Genomic DNA, 5000 nt, shown 5'->3' on the forward strand with positions numbered 1-5000 from the left:
TGATTTTTACTGCCAGTTTTAATAGTATCATAACAGTAGTTAGTCAATATGACAGAATGCTTTACTGTAAGTCATTTGATACTTTGTGTGAGGAACAGTAGGCAACATTTCTCATTTTAGTTTAGATGGTTGAAGTACTAAAACCAAAAGTCCAAATATTTTTTTTTTTTACTAAAAACTAGAGACATATAACAACAACAACAAAAAACTAATTAAAAAAATGACAAAAACACACAACAAGATTACTAAACCTTAATTAAAATGAAAACAGTAAATATAAAATAAAATGCAAAATGTTAACTAAAACTATCATAATAAATAATTGCTACTTCACGAACACTGGCAAGAGTGACACAGTAAGTTGGAAAACATATTTTGAATAAACTGTTTTTTTTTTTAAGGTCTGTAAGACATCTTTAAAGGCACACCGTGGAACTTTTGGCCACTAGGGGTGCTAGACCTGTAACTTTCACGTCTAGCGCCCCTAGAGGCCACAAGCGCCGCAGCACTGTCGCAAAAATCAAGAAGACATCCACGATCCCTCTCGCGTTTTCTCTTTCTTGCCTCCTCAGAAGCAGTTTTAAACTTTTCCCTTGCCTCAGCCATGGCCAGGAGTCGAGCAGGCGGAGAAATAGTGGCAAAAGCGTTAGCTCCTTGAGCATATCAGAGCTTGTGGTCACGTGACGGCCGTAAAGTGATTCGTTCTCCAGGCATTCTCCAGGTCACATGACCTGGCCAAAGACGGTGCGTCTTCTCCAAACTTACATAGGCGGTATTTCAAGAGGGCAGCCGCGCTCGGAGCATTGATCGTGTCAAGCGCTGTATATTGGCCTGAGGAATCATTTAAAATAACTCATATGCTTCAAATCTTTAGGTCACAAAGTCCGCGGTGAGCCTTTAAGGGAATTAAAACTGATCAAACGTAAAATAAAACAAAGCCATGGTCAGATTCTTCGTATAGACAATTCAAAGTAATCTGAGACAAGAAGCCAGAAGCTGTCCCAAAAAGCAATAGGAAGACAGAGGGGGGAACTCAAATTAAAAAAATTGTTTTATTCAGTAAACTCTCAGACAAATAGACAGAAATCCAGAAAGTGTAAAAGCACACAATATAGACACAACATACATATACAAATGAAATTATACACATGAGCAAGACACTGCGACTCAAAACAACACTGAGATATCTCAGTTAAGAAAACAACAAAATGCATGGCAGAGGAATATATCATTTTATAGAGATTGATGGATAGAGCAGAGAGACAGACAGATGGAGAGAGAGAGAGAGAGAGAGAGAGAGAGAGAGAGAGAGAGAGAGAGACTAGAGTCTGTGACCTTCACTGTCTCGCTCTGCTCACCAAACCAAAGTTGACCCACTCGCATGAATGATGGCTGTGCACTTTTTACTTCACACACACACACACACACACACACACACACACACACACACACACACACACACACACACACACACACACACACACACACACACACACACACACACACACACACTCCATATGTCACATTCTTGTCTTGTTCTGTTCTGTTTAGTTTTGTTTTCATAGTTTTTATTGGCACCATTTGCCTGAGTTCTTGTTCATTATTAGTTGTCATGGTTCCTGATTAGTTTCAGACCTGTTCCCTGTTTGGTTGATAATCTTCTTCCGAGTCACAAATCTTTATGGTGGATCTCACAACCACTCGTTACAGGCCGCAAGACCCAGAAAGGATTTAAAACGGCAAAAGGGGAATAAAAGTATGCGTATCCCCGCTGTTCGGCACATCGCTCCCTCAAGGATCACACAAGGGATTTTCTCGTTCTGGCATGCCTCACTCAGTATCCCGGGTAATCACTCTGCATATTTTTTAACGCCAGCTTCAATAAGCAGACGAAGGCACGCCTGCCTGGGGAAGGTCCTCAAGGGAGCTTCGAGCACTGCCCACACTCCTGTCGCTGACGATCCAAGTCGTCTATATCCACAGGTTCAGCCCAGTCCCGAGTCATCCTCGTCTCTGCTGGTTCAGTCCAGTCCAGAGTCATCCTCATCTCTGCTGGTTCAGTCCAGTCCCAAGTCATCCTCGTCTCTGCTGGTTCAGTCCAGTCCCGAGTCATCCTCATCTCTGCTGGTTCAGTCCAGTCCCAAGTCATCTTCATCTCTGCTGGTTCAGTCCAGTCCCAAGTCATCCTCGTCTCTGCTGGTTCAGTCCAGTCCCGAGTCATCCTCATCTCTGCTGGTTCAGTCCAGTCCAGAGTCATCCTCATCTCGGCTGGTTCAGCCCAGTCCAGAGTCATCCTCATCTCGGCTGGTTCAGCCCAGTCCCAAGTCATCTTCATCTCTGCTGGTTCAGCCCAGTCCAGAGTCATCCTCGTCTCTGCTGGTTCAGTCCAGTCCCAAGTCATCTTCATCTCTGCTGGTTCAGCCCAGTCCCAAGTCATCTTCATCTCTGCTGGTTCAGCCCAGTCCAGAGTCATCCTCGTCTCTGCTGGTTCAGTCCAGTCCCAAGTCATCTTCATCTCTGCTAGTTCAGTCCAGTCCCAAGTCATCCTCATCTCTGCTGCTTCAGCCCAGTCCAGAGTCATCCTCATCTCGGCTGGTTCAGCCCAGTCCAGAGTCATCCTCATCTCTGCTGGTTCAGCCCAGTCCAGAGTCATCCTCATCTCTGCTGGTTCAGTCCAGTCCCAAGTCATCCTCATCTCTGCTCGTTCAGTCCAGTCCCAAGTCATCTTCATCTCTGCTGGTTCAGCCCAGTCCAGAGTCATCCTCATCTCTGCTGGTTCAGCCCAGTCCAGAGTCATCCTCATCTCTGCTGGTTCAGTCCAGTCCCAAGTCATCTTCATCTCTGCTGGTTCAGCCCAGTCCAGAGTCATCCTCATCTCGGCTGGTTCAGCCCAGTCCAGAGTCATCCTCATCTCTGCTCGTTCAGTCCAGTCCAGAGTCATCCTCATCTCTGCTGGTTCAGTCCAGTCCAGAGTCATCCTCATCTCGGCTGGTTCAGCCCAGTTCCAAGTTGTCTTTGTCATCACTGTTTTAAGCCCAGTCCCAAGTAGTCTTTGTAGCCGCTGGTTATGCCTTGTCTGAAGTCTTTTTTGCCCAGCTCCAAGTCTCTTGCATCACAAATTATATCTCCCAGCCTCCCTCCCCCTCCACTTCTGCCCGTGCCATCCAGTTATTCGGCCTTGCCTCCGCTGTCTCCCTTCAGCCCCCAGGCTCCTCCTTTTGTGGTTCCACCCAGCTGCTCGAAGCCCGCTTGGGGCTTCCCAGACATCAGCTCCATCTTGGTCCGTGGATCCCTCAGCTCCACCTCAAGCCTCCGAGCTCAGGAGTCCACCTCGGCCCTCCGGCCCATCGGCTCCATCTTGGCTCAAAGCTCCCTCAGTTCATCCATGGTCTGCCATCCCTCAGGCTCCACCAGGGCTCCCTCGTCCCTCTGGCTCTGCCTCGGACTCAGTTGTGTCTTGACCCTCCACCCTTCTTCCATTGTCCTCACTCCCACCGTCTCCACCCTAGTCTGCCAAGCCCATATCTCCAGCTACCTGTGGCTCCACCTTGGCCCTCCAGGCCTTTAGCATCACCCTGGGTCTACACCTCCTCTGCTCCACTGCTCCTCTGGTCACGTCTCCACCTCAGGCAGTCAGGCTCCTGGCTCTATCTCCATAAGTTCTGCCATGGGCCTTCATCCTGACGCGGCTGTGGGTCATCTTATGACTCTTCCCATCTCCGCCTGGCTCCTCCCACCATCATCTCCGCCTTGGCATTAATTTTGGTCAGCATCTGCTCCACTTAGTCCTATCATGGTCCTCGTCTTCCTCCTGAACCCCCTCCCTCCCGCCTCTATCGAAATTGTTTGCTGCACGATGATGCGCTTTCTGCACCAATCTAGTGTTGTATTTCAGTGTCTTATTCACCGACCAGCCGCTGCCTCTACTAGTATAGAACTACATCATGCATATTAAAATTTAGGTCACTGTTATTCTATTCAGCAAAAAACACACATCCTTAGGATGTAAATGAGGCTTATTTTAGAATGCAATATACCAGCTGTATTTGCCTGCCGCAATAAACACTGCAATATTAGCAAGTTTCATTTAAAAAGACGTTTGTGCATTTTCCAGTCATCATGGAAACTTTATAAAATTGAATGGGGGAAAGTAGCGATGTATGAAAATCAGCTCAGACAGGAGTCACTTCAAACCAAGCAGCTTTCTGTGAGTCAGCATGGCAAATTTGCATGACCAATGCTGCGATCGAAACCTGCCCTACTATATGAAATTTGACAAACAGTACGCCAAAAGAGTACTATGTCCGAATACGTATGCAAAAAACAGTAGGCGAAAAGTCCCCGGATGACTTACTACTCCCGGTGAGATTTCAATGTGTGCAAAGTGTGCATTCAATGGACAATTGCCATGAGGCCACGGGACAGGATTTATGAATGGCAGTGAAGCGACACAACTGACACTGGTAAGTCATGTGACAGTAACAACATGGCGGATGTAGTACATCCGAATTTCATTTACTACCCATATTTACGGTAAGTAAATTCATATGTAGTACCTATGCTATGTGATTGTTTTTGTGGGATTTTTGCTGTCACAAGTATTTACCAGATGCATAGATTTCTATTACAAGTATTACATTTCACACACTAAAATTCACAGCACATCACTAAATGTGTTGATGATGATCAAATGATGGAGACGTCTATGCATGTGACAGTGAATGTCTACGCATTGGATGCAATCAAACAATATTTTAAAGTCAGATTCTACCGTCTAGATCACAACCAGCTCAAAACTGGCGATGTTCGTTCGTAGCAAATTCAGTAAGACACAGAACAACACATGATCACTACAGTACAGCAGTCCTTCAAAGAAACTCACAACACATTGCACATTTAAAGTGTGTGTGTGTGTGTGTGTGTGTGTGTGGGGGGGGGTTCTATATGAGTCTCAAAGCAATGGCCCAGCACTTAATTTACGTCTTAATGGCAGACAAAAT

This window comes from Phoxinus phoxinus (assembly GCF_949152265.1).
Source record: "Phoxinus phoxinus genome assembly, chromosome: 13".
NCBI lineage: Eukaryota > Metazoa > Chordata > Actinopteri > Cypriniformes > Leuciscidae > Phoxinus > Phoxinus phoxinus.